The sequence below is a fragment of the Astatotilapia calliptera genome, chromosome 17 (genome assembly GCF_964374335.1).
Source record: "Astatotilapia calliptera chromosome 17, fAstCal68.1, whole genome shotgun sequence".
NCBI classification, from domain to species: Eukaryota; Metazoa; Chordata; class Actinopteri; order Cichliformes; family Cichlidae; genus Astatotilapia; species Astatotilapia calliptera.
The window spans coordinates 2,661,638-2,677,489 of NC_137438.1; the positions used below are offsets into that span (position 1 = coordinate 2,661,638).

General features: G+C 40.1%; 1 non-coding gene across 1 annotated transcript; it reads left to right on the plus strand.

Moving 5' to 3' along the window:
* Positions 1-9,747: 9,747 nt before the first annotated feature.
* On the plus strand, positions 9,748-9,836 carry trnat-agu (transfer RNA threonine (anticodon AGU)). Its single transcript is given in 2 exon segments — positions 9,748-9,785; positions 9,801-9,836. It is a non-coding gene; the product is annotated as a tRNA-Thr (tRNA).
* Positions 9,837-15,852: the final 6,016 nt, after the last annotated feature.

Genomic DNA, 15,852 nt, shown 5'->3' on the forward strand with positions numbered 1-15,852 from the left:
CGCATCCCAGATCCCAATCGGATGGCCAACACCTCCTTCCAGCCCCCCCGCCCCGATGGCCAGCAGAGAACAGGGATCTGTGAAGACCCCAAACCTCCCTCCTCTCGCTCATGTGTAGTGTTGCTGCGTGTTGTTCTAAGGTGCATTTAAAACACGGGAGAGCATGGTGCTGCTGCTAGAGAGCAGCATGTGTTAGCGCGGCCCCTCTCGAGAACCCTCAATGTCTACATGGATTTAAAATTGAGAGGTGGGCACCGGCGCCAGAGGTTCAGATGACTTTCTTAAGGCACTGAGTGCAGTTTGAGTGCATTACAGCAGACTGATCTTCTCTGTTATCGTTGTGTTTCCAGTGCGAGTCCACGAAAGGATCTCATGGATCAACATGTGGTCCTCGGGACTCCAGCCACCTCTGCTGCACCAGTCTCACCTCCAGCTGAGACTCAGAGGAACAAAGCAAAGAAAGCTAATTAAAGAAGTGGTTTGATATAAATAAATTATCACTGAATCTCGATAAAACCAAATTTATGTTGTTTGGAAACCAAAAGAAAAACATCGAAGTAGAAATATGTGTTGACAATGTATATTTAGAAAGAGTAAATGAAATAAAATTTCTTGGGGTGATCATTGACCACAAGCTCTGTTGGAAGCCACACATTACTTATGTTCGGGGGAAATTGGCACGGGGCATTGCCGTCCTGGGAAAAGCAAAGCATATGTTGGATCAGAAAGCACTGCACATTTTATACTGTGCTTTACTACTGCCATATATGAGCTACTGTGTAGAGGTCTGGGGAAACACATACAAAAGTAACACACAAACAATAACTATAATACAGAAAAGGGCCATTAGATTAATAAATAATGTAGGGTACAGGGACCATACAAATGCACTCTTTGTCAAAATGCAAGCTATTAAATTCCAAGACTTGGTGAAGCTTAAAACAGCGCAAATAATGTATAAAGTCAGAAATAAATTGCTTCCCAAAGAAATCTGTAAATTGTTCATAGAAAGAGACGGTGGGTATAACTTAAGAGGGAAATGGAATTTAAAAATACAAAGTGCTAGAACAACTTTAAGAACTATGTCAATCTCAATTGCAGGAGTTAAATTATGGAACAGTCTAACAGAAGAAATAAAAGACAGTCAAAACATAAAACAGTTTAAAGTAAAATATAAAAACCTAATTTTAAATAAGTATAAGAATGAAGAAAACGGGGTTAACCCAGGATGGTAATGTTGCTGGTAATGGTGTTGTGGTTCTTTTTTGGTTGTTTTTTGTTTTTTTGTTTTGTTTTGTTTTGTTGTTTTTCCATAACTTGTGTATCTGCAAATATACACATTCTGTATTTTTCATATGAAAGAAACTATACTGTGGTGGGGCTTGCTAATTTCTTGTTTTTGATTTATGTATGTTATGTTTTGTTTTACTTCATATGTTTATATGTTTCATATGTTGTTTGTTTAATTTAAGACAAAAAAAATTTAATGAATGAGAGGTAAAACTTGAGGGGGTAGGGACAAATAAGTAAATACTTCAGCCTACTCCTTTTCAAACAAATAATGGAATGATATTTTGTAATGATTGTGAAGGCACATGTTTGAAATGTTTGAAATAAAAATGAACTGAACTGAACTGAAAGCTTCCTGGTGGCACAGATGGCTTTTTTGTAAGGTGAGTTTAACACTGCAGAAATAAATAAATAACAGTTTTATTATTACTATTATCATTATTATTGTTATAAATATATTTGTTTATCTTTATTATTAGTAGAAGTAATGTTGTTGTTTATGTTGATATGGTTATATTTTTATTATTATTATTATTACTGGTATTTTTGACCTTATTATTATTATAAGTTTGTTGTTATTGTCATTATTATTAGTAGTAGTACTAGTTATATTATATTATTATTTAAAATGTTATTGTTATTACTATTATTGTTGTTATTAAATTTTTTACATAGGTCACTCCATCGTATGGAAAGGTCAAAGTCTTGATGCTTTTCTGATTGTTTTAGAGGTTCAGGTGAATAAACATTACAAACATGTTTTTGTTCTTTTAATCTTCCCGGTGACAGAGTTAGGATTTAGTTTAAGGAACGTCTGATTGCAGATTCCTGTTAGAAAGTAAGTGTATTGCATTTCTGCAGTGGTTACAGTGGTGACACTTATTAGACTCTGTAGGCTGTGCACCAGTTTTTCAGGGTCCTTTTAGGTGCAATTGTTGCAACCACTGTAAATGTGACACCATCACAGAAAAAGTTGATTAAATCAGTTGAAGAAAGTGAACTCTAATATGATGGCTGCACACCAGCTGGACCATTATAATCACATCACATCACATGAGTAACTTTTTCAGCTCCACATTTTTGCCATTTCTAAAAAAAACTATGCAAACTCATTACCTCCAAAAAATTGAGTAACGTTTACTGAAGACGACTGTTAGGACAACTTATTCATTGCAAGTATGCAGTACTAAGAATAACTTGATGTTTCTGACTGTGCATTACGAATTATTGACCGACTGACACTGACACTACTAAATTCAAAAACAATTTGTGGTAACCTGATTATGATTTAAAAAGAATGATTAAACTAAACTGCTGCCATCTGCTGGCAACTATGACACGTTTACAATCTCACGACCACTTTGTGCTTTGATCCTTTGATCTTAAAAAACCCTTAAATAGGGGTGAGACGCAATGACTTTTAGTCCGTTATTTGCAGCATTTATGTTCGCAGCATTCAAACGTTTGCCAGAGAAATCTTTTAAAACATTTGGATCCTTTTCAGAGTGACAGTTTACAGATTCAAACATGTCTCAGAGAAAACCCACAAAAAGAGAAAAAGTAAAGCCCAGCTCTCCTCTTTGTGACCAGGGCCCTATTTCAGGAAGCCGGTTTAGAAAACTCAGAGTGAAAAACGACACTCAGGGTTGAGTAACCCCGAACTGTCCAACTCGGAATATTCGGTTTCAGAAAGGCTGATAACAATTAGTTCAGTCAACGCGGAGTTGCTTTAACCCCAAATTAAGCGCGCGCACGAGGATACATAAAGCCCTGATTAGTGGAGCACAGATTAAGCGAGTCACCATGGAGACGGAGGGAAAGAAGGCGCGGTCAATGTATTTTACAGCGCTTGAGGCCGAAATTCTGATGGCAGCATATGCCGATAACATGCAAATTCCGCGGAAAAAAGTAACACAGCCTCAGCTGCAAAAGAAAGGGAGCATGCATGGCAAAACATAGCCGACAGAGTCAATGCGTGAGTGTTAATTTAAACATTGATCTAGGGATTTCCACCCATTTAACATGTTATTTTATTATATTTTATTTTATTTTATATGTTATACATTTTATTTTGTGATGTGATGTGAGCGCAGGTGCAACCCAACAGGCCCCAAACGTTCCTGGCAGCAAGTAAAAATGAAATATAAAAATATAGTCCAAACAGGTAAGGTGTAATTGTATTATGAGCCATAGTGCTTGGTCTGTTTGTCCGATGTAAACCAATTGCAGTTAGAGGCTACATTAATTTCCCCTCTGTAAGCACTTATTGAAATTATCTGAGCACATTACAAGTACATATTTGCTTACTCTGTATGCTCAAATGTGGCCCGTTATAGCCAACAGAAAAAAAAGCGGAGGCCCGAAAAACAGGTGGGGGTCCTCCACCACCACCACTCACAGAGGCTGAGCAGTTGGCTTCCACATTTGTGATAATGTTGGCAGCATCACATATGATCTTCACAGTGCAGAGAACACAAATTAGCATCCATTACTATAATGAAATAATTTGTTAGTTTGAAATGCTACAGGGAACTATGTACCTGTACATTAATGCTGTGGAAAGACTTCCTGTTCACATAGTCTCCTTCATTTACTGAAGGAGCAATGATTGGAATGTGAGCGCCATCTGTACAGCCAATCACGCCTGGGAACCGTGAGAATAAATGTAAAATTTAAGTAGTAGTTCAAGTATCACCACATCATGAATTAAGTTTTGTTCATCCTGATACCTGCAATTTTGTGGCATCCCTCTTTGATGAATCTTGTGGGTCTATGACCGGGGAACACCACAAACGAGTACAGGAGACGTTTCAGTGCAACTGTAACATTCCTGACTGCCCGACAGACGGTAACCTTGGAAACGTGCTCAGCGTCACCAATATTATACAGAAAGCTCCCGTTTGCAAAAAACCGAAGTGCAATACAAATAATATGCAATGAACTGAGAGCATGTCCGCGATGTGTCACATGAGCAATATTAGGCCTGAGGATGTTATTCAAATAAATTATAGATTGTGCTGAAAAACAGTAACGTTCACACAGGAAATCATCAGGAAATGATAAAATGTCCAAACGCGCTCTAATCACTCTCTCCCGGCGGAGAGCTCTGCGGAGAATTTGGGCTTCAACATCTACTGGCTCTTCAAGGAAGGAGCACGCCATGTCTGACACTTCCTGCAGTCAGGTTTCCGACAAAGAGGCGGAGAACGTCAGGGTTAGTTGAAGTAAACCTGCTAGGGGGCAGGTTAGCTTCACGGAGTGTGTCGTCATAGTAACTCACTCAGAATGAATCTAAACTCGCTTTGTGAAACCGAAAAACCAGAGTTTTCGTTAACTCAGGGTATACTTACTCAGAGTTTGCACTAAACCGGCTTCCTGAAACAGGGCCCAGGAAGACAAAATTCAACTTCCTGATCAAAACAAATCATTCAGCCAGCTTCTAGAAAAGGAAGGTATTCTGAAGGTGAAAGAAATGGAACTCCTAGACATGCAGGGAAGAAACTTTGAGCTCCAAGCAAAGCTTGATAAAGCACTCGAAAAACCAGTGCTGAAGGACAAAAAGAATCAGGAGCTGCAAGTAAAGCTTGATGAAGCTCTGCAACAAAATGAAGAAATCCTTGAAGAGAAAGAACACCTGAAAATAAACCAGAGAGACACGCAGTGCCAACTCCAAGACATGGAGGAGAAATACAGAGCGCTGCAGGTAAAGCTCGATGAAAGACCGCACACATAGGAAGAGTTTCTTCAAGAAAAAAGGCTACAGGAGATAAAAAAGAACGAAATGGATTTCAAGCTTCAGGACATGGAGAAACACAACAAAGGCTTGCAAATCAAGCTTAATGAAGCTCTGCAAAAAAATAAAGAACTCCTCCAAGAAAAACATCAACAGGACATAAAGCAGCGCAACAAGGCATGGAGGAAAAATGCAAAGCGCTTCAGGTAAAGCTTGATAAAACACTGAACAAAAGTAAGGAGTTGCTTCAAGAACAAAAGCAACAAGAAATTAAACAGAAACAAATGGACTCCAAGCTTGAAGACGTGGAGGAAAAATACACAGCGCTGAAAATAAAGCTTGATAAAGCACTGCAAAGAAATAAAGACTTCCTTCAAGAGAAAGAACGGCAAGACATGAAACAGAAAGATCTGGATTGCAAGCTTCAGAACATCGAGAAACACAACGAAGGCTTGCAGGTAAAGCTTGATGAAGCTCTGCAACAAAATAAAGAAATCCTTGAAGAGAAGGAAAAACTGGACATTAACCAGAGAGACATGCAGTGCCAACTCCAAGGTGTGCAGGAAAAATACGGAGCGCTGCAGGTAAAGCTTGATGAAACACTGCACAAATATCAAGAGCTGCTTCAAGACCAAGAACAACAGGAAATAAAGCAGAAAGAAGACAAACAAATTCTCCAGGACTTTGAGAGGAAAAACCAAAACCTGCAAGAACTTTATAACAAATTGAACTACAAAACAACTCAACTGGAAGGGGAAAAGGAAAAACTGCAAAACCAATGCTCAGAGATGCAGAGTGAGCTCAATGACATGCTGAGAAAAAACACAGAACTTGAGGAACTTTCAGTCAACTTGAAGTGCAAAAACACTGAGATGCAGGTGCTAAAGCAACAACTAGAGAAAACAAACGAAGACCTGCAGTGTACACTTCAGGAAATCGAGAGCAGAAGTCAGCAGTTAGAAGACACGCATGACAAATTACAACAGAGTTATACAGAGCTGCACGAGGCAAAGCTAATGCAGGAGGCAACATCTAAAGAAATGAAAGAAAGGCTCGAAGACAAACAAGCCAAATTAGAAGAAGTGGAGAAAACATGCAAGAAACTTGAGAAGGAGAACTCAGAAACAACCGATCAGTTGAGAACCCTCATCCTAGAGAAAAAAGTGCTCGTGGAAAAGCTCATGGGAAAGAGGAAAAAACGCTTCCGCTTCTTCTGGAGGAAGGACACTCCTGCTTTTTCTACTTTTTCCACTTTTTCTACTGCTAATGTCACCTCGTCTTCCTCCACCTCTGTTCCATCTTAATTTTCACCTCTCCTCTCCCTTTCTCTCCTGACACCTCTCCCTCCCCTGTCTCCCTTTAACTCCTAATACCTGCCCCATCTCCCTCCCCCCCCTCTCTCTCTTTTCACCCTCACCCTCACCCCCCACCCCTATCAGCTCATAATGCGCTAAGTTGACAGGTCAACAGAAATGCACGTTCAAAATATTATCACAAAAGAGAATTTCCTTCATACAGTAAATGACTTGTGTTGCATCAATCAAACAGAAAACATGTCACAATGTATTGTATTACCAACTAAATCTATTGTCTGATTATTGCTTGGTCATACCAGACTCTCTGTGTCTTTATTTTATCCTTCTCTGTTTTCACAAACGTTTCACCTGTTGTCCTGCAAGCTGGAGATTCAGCATTTGATAACAAAACTCTGTTAAGTTTTTCCCTGCTTTAGAAGAAAGAGTACTTTATTGGTCCCCGTGGGGAAAATCCCTCTCTGCATTTAACCCATTCACTCAGTGAAGCAGTGGGCAGCCACTGGGCGCCCGGGGAGCAGTGTGTAGGGACGGTACCTTGCTCAGGGGTACCGAACCCCCGACCTTCCGATCATGGGGCCACCACTCTACCTACTGAGCTATCCCTGCCCTAACACCAATGAGAGATATAGGTGCATGTATAGTGTGTGCTATAGTGTAAGCTGTTCTTCAGTGCATGTATGTGTGTTAGTACGCTTGCATGCAGGGCCTGTGGGCCTCTCTCACCCAAAAGGGCATTTTCTTAACAGCTGCCTTTCTCTTGCATATGTTAAGAAAGGCAAATGTGCTTGTAGCAGTTGTGAGATTATTGTGCTGTTATATATTACATTATACCTGTAATCAAAATGAGTGAATCATGATACTGCTGTAGGCCACATCATACTTCTTGTGTAATCAGTATGTAGTTTTAGTTTGCATCATTCTTCTGAGTTAAAAGAGTGTGAAAATCATGAGATTTATTGGATAGGTTTGTATTATCCTATACTGCTGACTTACTGTGAGTGAGTTACACTGTTTCATGACATTTCATACTGCCGAGTTATGAAGAGAATATTGTGTTCAGAGAGTCAGGGCCTTTTTTATTTATTTATTTTTCCTGATAGTAGAGACAACAGAGCACATTGCATGGGAGCTTCACTCCCACCTTTGTTAGAAGCAGAAAAAACAGCGAGCCAAGGTCATAACTCAGGCTCTTCTCTAATGGTCAGAGTGTGACCCCATAAAGACTTCCCTAAACCTGCTGGCCTGGAAGTCCAGCAGTTCATCTAAACAAAAGGCACTTAGCCTAAAACTGACATAGCTACGTTTATCCTACCATAAAACAATAAAACAAGGTACGACCTCTCCCATGCTCCCAGGGTGTTGGTGTGAATGCCAGAGCACTCTGGAATGCACACAAAGCCTTTGCAGACTGCTAAAGATCACACATCCTATCACTACACACTCGATTATATACCTCTAAGCATATATGGTTAAATATTTCCCAATACAAATAATAAAATCTAAACCCATCAGAGTCCTCATACCAAGCAGAAACTGCTCGAAGTGGGATTCAAACCTACACCTCTAGGGGAGACTGCGACCTGAACACAGCACCTTAGACCACTCAGCCATCCTGAAACAGATCTAACAGAACTGATTTTCTGATAAATCCAGTTTAAACTCCTTCCCTTCACATAAAAAGTCTTGAATGAACCTTTGGTCCAACTGTTCCTCACACCTGACTGGTAACAAGATGGCGCTGGTGTGTGTGGTTGCTCATCTGTCACGCCCAAGTTTGTTTCTGTTTCTATTATTTCTGACCTGTGTCATTCACCAAACAAAGTCTCTGCTCAGGTGTAATCGCCAGACATGATGATCACCTTTTATTGAAAAGGTCGGCACCGCCAGGCCTCTTATCACAGCTCCCGACCCCTCTGTCTCTGTCCCTTGCACTGCTGATTTTACTCAGTCTGAGCTTGTGATTCTCTCCATTTCAGAGGATGCGGGGTGTCATATTAACCCCGCAGGTTCCCCCAGGATCCTTTCCCTCCACAATTTTTAAAAGAAGGTTTTCCTAGTATAGGGCAGTCTGTCCTTGACATTATTAACAGCAGTCTGTCCTGTGGTGCGGTTCCTGCAATTTTCAAACATGCAGTAGTGCAGCCACTGCTTAAGAAACCTGGCCTTGATCACACAGTTTTAGCTAATTATAGACCGATTTCCAAGCTGCATTTTCTTTCCAAGTGTTAGAGAAAATTGTTTTGTGTCAACTGAAATATTTTATAGATGTAATGGCATCCTTGAGGTTTTTCAATCAGGATTTAAAACCCTTTATAGCACAGAATCTGCATTCTTAAAGGTTTTTATTCTGGTAACCACGTTGTTCTGGTCTTGCTTGACCTGACTGCTGCCTTTGACACAGTAGAAGACAAAATTCTAATATCTCGATTACGGTAGATGATCTAGTGGGTATTGGTGGCACTGCACTTAATTGGTTTAGTCTTATTTGGTAAATAGAACTTTCTCTGTCAGCTTCTCGGTTCCAAATCATCGTCTGCTTCTCTGTCATGTGGCGTCCCACAGGGGTCAATTTTACGGCCACTGCTCTTTTTACTCTATATATTGCCTTAGGGTTTCATCCTTAAAAGGCATGGGATCTCTTTTCATTGTTCCACTGATGACTGTTAAAGCAGAAGGATGGCATCTCCATAAAACCTCGCTTGGCATCTCTAGATGACATTAAAGCTTGGTTGGCTTTAAACTTCTTAAATTCTAATGATAAGAAAACAGAGGTGTTGGTGTTTTGAACTAGTGGTCCTTGCTGATTTGGGACTCCTGGATGTTCTTACTGACCTTGGTTTTCAGTTGGACAGTGATTTTAAACTGGACAGCCAAGTTAGAGCCTGTGGTGAAGTCCAGTTTTTATCATTTAAGGAGACTGACAAGAGTGAAATCTTTTCTTTCTCTGCAGCACTTTGAAGGGTTTTACTTTTATTTCCTCAGTTAGTTATTATTACTCTCTTGCTCTCTAAACTAAACTGAAATACATAAACTCACAATAGAACATAAGTGAAACTAAACTAAATTAAAAACAAATGAAGAAAATGAAAATGCAAAACTAGAGTAACTCTGCAGGATTCCCACCCAGAAGCTGACTAGTGTGAGTGGGCATCAAGGGGCAATGGAGGAGGCTGACTGTAGATGAGCCTGGAGTTTAGAGTGTCGTGGAGAGTTAGCAAAACAAAAACACCGTCGCACTTTTAACCCCTGACTTTGACAGACGTCGTCTCTTTTGATGCGACAACCTCTGGTGATTAATATAAAAAAAACAAGATTACCTTTCATGTGTTTCTGTGTAAGCTCAAATTGGTTTGATGTGTGGAGGTTTTCTCAGTGTTCATCAGTCACTCATCTGTGTGGCGTGTATGTGGCGCTGTGGCTTAGTTGGTTAAAGTGCCTGTCTAGTAAGTGTTAAACTAGAAAACAGGAGATCCTGGGTTCAACTCCCAGCAGTGCCTAAAAGATATAAGCTTTGTCTGTTCTCAGTCATCCACAGCCTGTTAGTCTACGGAGATCGGAAAGATGAGTGCCTGGATTCCTTTAAGTGCAATGTTAAAATAAGATCTTTAAAAAGCACAAAATGATTTAATATGAAGGCAATATGAGCAGCGAGGGACTGGCTGTTAGTTCAGCGAGAGAGTTATTTGTAAAGAAAACTATTTTCACTAGCAGTCAAAACTAATGTGCACACTTATGTCTGCATTTTTGTTTTGTTAAATATGAACAAAAGAACAGAAAGTATAGACCCACGTTCGGCGCGAGCACATCACGATAAGCACTGGGTAACAGACGTCGCCGAAAACGTCACAGCACTTTTGCAAATATGCGATGTCTTGATAAACCAAATAGATATTTGAAGTTCATACGGCTACTTTCTGAAAATATGTTAAAAGTTTATTTTGTGACGCAGAAAGATAAATTAGAGTAATATGAAAACTTAGTAGCGGCTGCCATTGTTGGAAACTGTTGCACTGAAATGTGAGATTTTAAAAAGGAGCTGTTTCCTGTGACTTGGTTTTTGGGGATGATCCTCAGTTTGAGTTTCTTATGTTCAAATCCCAGATGAGCCCATTTGTTGTTTAAGACTTTGCCGCCTCCCTGTTGATTTCTGTAATTTGTTACTATCAGGATGTCCTAAAAACTCCACGGAAAGCGTTTAGCTTCAGAGCAAAACTGGCAGGAAACAGAAAGACAGCATTTTTCTCCTATATTGACTTTTCTCCACTGGATTCCTGTTAAATCTAGAATTTAATATAAAATACTATTTTTACTTTTAGCTTCTACTTTTTTACATCACACTGTGCACAATCTCTGTGGAATTAATCCTAGAATAAAAACTAGAATCAAACACAGAAACCGATGACTTTCTGAGCTTTCAAAACAATCTTTCATACACTCTTCTTCATTTTTTTACTCTGATGTGTGACTTTGGGAAAATGACACAATTAACTGTTTGGCTTGTTGGTCTAGTTTCAATGGGAGAAATGTCCCTGTCTCCCTTGAAGGGAGTCTTCCCTTGGAAGAACTCGCCTCACGGGTGGAGAGTGCTCTTTAAAAGGAGCTGAGCAACAAAACCAGTGATACTTCTGAGGCTGTTTCCAGCTCTGTGTCAGAGCAGAAACAGGTTTTTGCTGTCCCATCACTGCCACTCTGCACGATCCCAGCACTGCTCCAGAGAAACCTAAAGGTGGTGTTCACAGAGAGACAGTTAAATATTCTTGTCCACCCGTTTCATTTGAAGCATTACCATGAGCCAAGAGAGATTAAATATTTGGAAGAGATGACAGGACTGACCTACAAACGGGTGAGTGTTTTTCAGCTTACTGAACATAAGAAATTGAATTTGTGTTCAATCTTGTCTCCAGTGAACTGATTAGATGTTTTCTATTTTCTTCCATCTTTGGGTAAAAACCTGGTTTCAAAACAGAAGGAGAAAGTTTAGGAGGAGGTCACATCCTCAGCATCTCAATCAGGGTGTCCCATTTCATGTAAGTATCTCCTATTATTAAACTTTGATTCAGACATCTGGGTAATTCATTCATTAATTTCATTTGAAATGTGTTGAATTTGAAACAAGAACTTTGTATTGTACTTTTACTGACTGTGCTGTCTGTGATTCAGTTTCAGGGAGAGGGACAGCCCCCACTCAAGCAGCAGTACACCCAGCACCTGGAGATCAATTTAATCAGAAGTGGTGCAAATTATCAGGCTGTGGGCAATTTTGCGGTTGGACCTCAATGGATCTTCCCCACCTCACCCCAGTTGTTTGGCTGGTCGATGCTACCAGGCAACGGCAATTATGAATTCAACCCTGTTGCCGATATGAACAACAACAACTCAGGTTTTCACAACACAACTTTTGAAGGAGCAAGTGGAGAGCCTTGCCAGCAGCTACTGATCCTTTAATTACAAATATTGTAATGTATATCAGATTTTTTGTATTAAGTTTGAATCTTCTTGTCTTCATGTAGCTCAACACAACAGAGTCTCAGATTTGATCTCTTCCAGTAAATAAAAGGAACGGGGTGAATTTTCGGCCCTTTATTTTTAACTGTTGGATTTAAAATAAATAGATGAACTAAAAAAAATAAAATAAATAAAATTCTTCGAGCTGACACTTCCTGTACTGTGGCATAAAGAGGAAGTGTGATGGCTCACCTGGTAGTGGTGTGCCACACTGCAAAACCTGAAATATAAATGAGTTTGTCTGAACAGCACTTTGTGCAGGGGTCTGGGTTTGTCTGAGAGGTTTCCCTCCTCCTCACTAAGTTTGTTTTGCTGCTCTTTCCGGAAAAAAACTTCTCTTTGTCATCTCTTGTTCTTTATAAACTGGTGGTGTTGCCACAGTAGAGTGTCTCTCAGTTTGTGCGCTCATCTAAAGGTAAGCACCGAGCTAACGTTACTGTGAGTTCAGTTCATGTTGAGTTTAGCTCCTGAATGAGGTCTTCTGCTGCTCTGCTCGGTGTCTGTTCACAGTTTATTGTGAACACGTTGAGAGAAGAGTGAGAGAGTGTTTGGAGAAAAACACCAACTAATCATTAGCTCAGCACGCTGGGAGAAGTTGAGCGTTTGCTGGCTGAAAGTTGGTGCAGAAAAGTATTTTCAGCAGCCCTGCAGCTGCTTTTCTGCAGCCTCATTTCTATTTGAAGTGATAACAGGAAATGGATCAGAAGGATCTGCTGCAGTATCAGGGTCATAATAAACTTTATTGTCCAGCTGCTGTGGATGAACACAAGCGTGGAATTCAATTGTTAATTAATGAATTGATTATATTCAAATCTCTGATTTGCAATGAGGATAAGGACATAACAGGATGTGGGGAGTGTAGACCAATGTGAAATTGAAGACTGAAAACTATTGTGCTGATGAAAAGAAGCATTACAGTTGGTTAGTTTGGGGTGTGAAACTGGAGCTTTGTGGTTTCAGTTGGTATCTAAACAAATGAAAGAAAAAATCAAAGTTATACAATCTAAAAAAAAGGAGAATTAATCTAATGTCTTCCTAGAGTTGTTATAGCACCACACAGACTCATCTGGGATTCGAACCAGGGACCGCTCACACATGAAGCAAGAAACATTCCCTAGGAACAACAAGTAGGCCTGCAGAGCGAGAGCGAAGTGCTCTAATAGGGTGATATGGTACTACAAGGTCATTAAGATAAGATGGGGCCTGATTATTTAAGACCTTGTATGTGAGGAGCAGGATTTTGAATTCTGGATTTAACAGGAAGCCAAAACAGGAGAAATCTGCTCTCTCTTTCTAGTCCCTGTCAGGACTCTTGCTGCAGCATTTTGGATTAGCTGAAGGCTTTTCAGCGAGTTTTTAGGACTTCCTGATAATAATGAATTACAGTCGTCCAGCCTGGAAGTAATAAATGCATGAACTAGTTTTTCAGCATCTCTCTGAGACAGGATGTTTCTAACTTTAGAGATGTTGCACAAATGGAAGAAAGCAGTCTTACATATTTGTTTAATATGTGCATGGAAGTCAAAAATGACTCCAAGGTTCCTCACAGTGTTACTGGAGGCCAAGGTAATGCCATCCAGAGTAAGAATCTGGTTAGATACCATGTTTCTAAGATTTTCAGGGCCGAGTACAATAACCTCAGTTTGATCTGAATTAAGAAGCAGAAAGTTAGAGGTCATCAGGTCTTTATGTCTTGAAGACATTCCTGCAGTTTAACTAATTGGTGTGTGCTTGATGTTTGTTGTGTATTTGCTGCTATGACAACTAATCTTTCCTCTGGGAATAATAAAGTCTCTGTGATGCGCTCTTATATATATATTTATATGGCTATTTATTCCATGTCAAAAGAATGGACTTCAACATACCTGCCTGGCAATGTATTTTCATTCAACTGTGCACTGTTGGATCATAAACAGAATAACGGTAAGTGCCTCAATAAATATCTCGACGTGGGACTGACATCAGTAAATCGAGTCTAACCTGCAGATGTTCGGTGTAACAGAGACAGACACAGAGCAGGTTTGAAGCTGAAGACTTTATTCAGAAAAAACAGGGCAGAACATTTTTTATATTTTGTTTTAAGTAGAATTTAAATGCTGTTTGGGAAAAAATCATTTAAAAGTGTGAAGGAAGTTTGTCTCCAGGGATGATGGTTTGTTTTTAACTCCTCTAACCTTTACTGCTACTGCTCCTCCTGCAGCCTCCACCTCTGTTTTTACTGCTGCTCCTCCCCCTGCTTCCTCATGTACTTCCTCCTCTGCTCCTTCTCTTGCTACTATGTTTGCTTCTCTTCCTGCTGCTCCTGCCTCCACCTTTGTGTTTTTTACTGTTTCTGCTGCTGCTCTCACTCTGACTCCTGTACATGTTCCGCTTGCTGCTGCTGCCTCCACCCATGTTTTTTCTGTTGGGCCTGCTCCCACTGCTGCTCCTGTTTCCCCATCTTCTTTCTACTCTGCTGCTCTCACTCTGTCTCCTTTCCCGTCTATGGTTTCCTGCCTGTTATTATTATTAATACAAAACTCAGAATAGCTGCCATCTGTATAGCAGCTGTGACACTAACTCAGAATTACTCGTTTTATCACAGCGAGGCTGAGGCTGCCCATTGACCACGCGAGCTCGAGAAGTGACTCTGTCAACTCCCTCTGTCTATGGTTGTGTGTGTGCTGACATCAACTTCAGACTGAGTTTCAGAATTTGATTTGTCATAAACTTTTGTAAACACAAAGGCACTGTCTGCCCATTTGTGAATGTACATGTCAGTCTGTTTAAGGATGTTATTGCTATCATATATGTCTGTACACGTGCTACACGGGGAGAGATAAGAGTAGAGGAGCAGGAAGTTTCCAGCGCTGTTTTGGCTCAATTGTTCTAGTTTTTGAAGAACTTGATATTCTGCGTGTTTAGGTTTTAAAACCCTGGCTATAACCAGGTTGTTGCCTACATAAACTTTACTGTTCTCAGAGTTTCTTTCCTCAATGACTGTCCTCACTTTTTCTTCATAGCTTCTTTCTCTGAGGATTTCATGAAGTGTGTTGGTGTCACGCTGCAGCGGGATGTTTGCAGCTAGACAAAAGTGTCCATCTATCCTGTACCTGACAACAAAGAGAGAAGAACACAGAAGTTTTAATGTGACACAGAAATTCTGTATTTGCCAAATGAGAAACAAACATCTCAGATCATTTCAGACACGCTACAGGTACTCTGATACCTCTGTGTCTGTCACATATATGTGTCCACAACTTCAGTGATTAGGTCTGCTGTCGAGGTCCCCTCATGACAGCCAGCCAGCAGATACTAGTTGTGTTTGTCTAGGTTAGTTAGGGTTAGCTATCCAAAAGTTTGATTAAACTTAAACTGAACCAAATTCGATATAAAGCATCTGTACCAGCCTGAGCTTCTGCCACTTAGCGCTGCTGATAAAAACAGAAGCTACAGACAGATGTATAACAGCCGGGCCTTAGGGCAAAACAAACAGTCAGTGTGTTTGTGTTAATGGGCACGAACTGTGATTTTTGTCCGTGTCAGTAAGCATTTACAGTCATGGTACTAAGGACATATAACACCTCCCTAAGGTTTTACATATCGGGATGTAAATGAAGTCATCTGGTCCTCAGCAGGTCTTATTCAAATATAGCCTCAGATAATCATGACATTTTACACAGTCACTATCATAGAACAGCAGCTAAGCCAACATGCAGAGAGTCTGAAAAGCGAAATGACAGAAACAACCAGGGGCTGGACTCGGTCTTTCACACTCTGCTTCTGCATTTTGTTAAATAAATAATGACTAACATGACACACCAACATGTATTATGTTGTTGTCCATCTCAGGTTGTATTTACTTAATTTAAAGACCATATTTATTTTTGTTCTGACATGTGAGACTTTGCGTTTTAACCCAGTTACTTTTTTCTAAAAGTGACCTAATGGGTTTTTAATTTGTGAAGTATGTTTTAGTTCAGATAGTCGAAAAACTCTCCCACAATGCATAGCTGTGTAGCTGTTAAA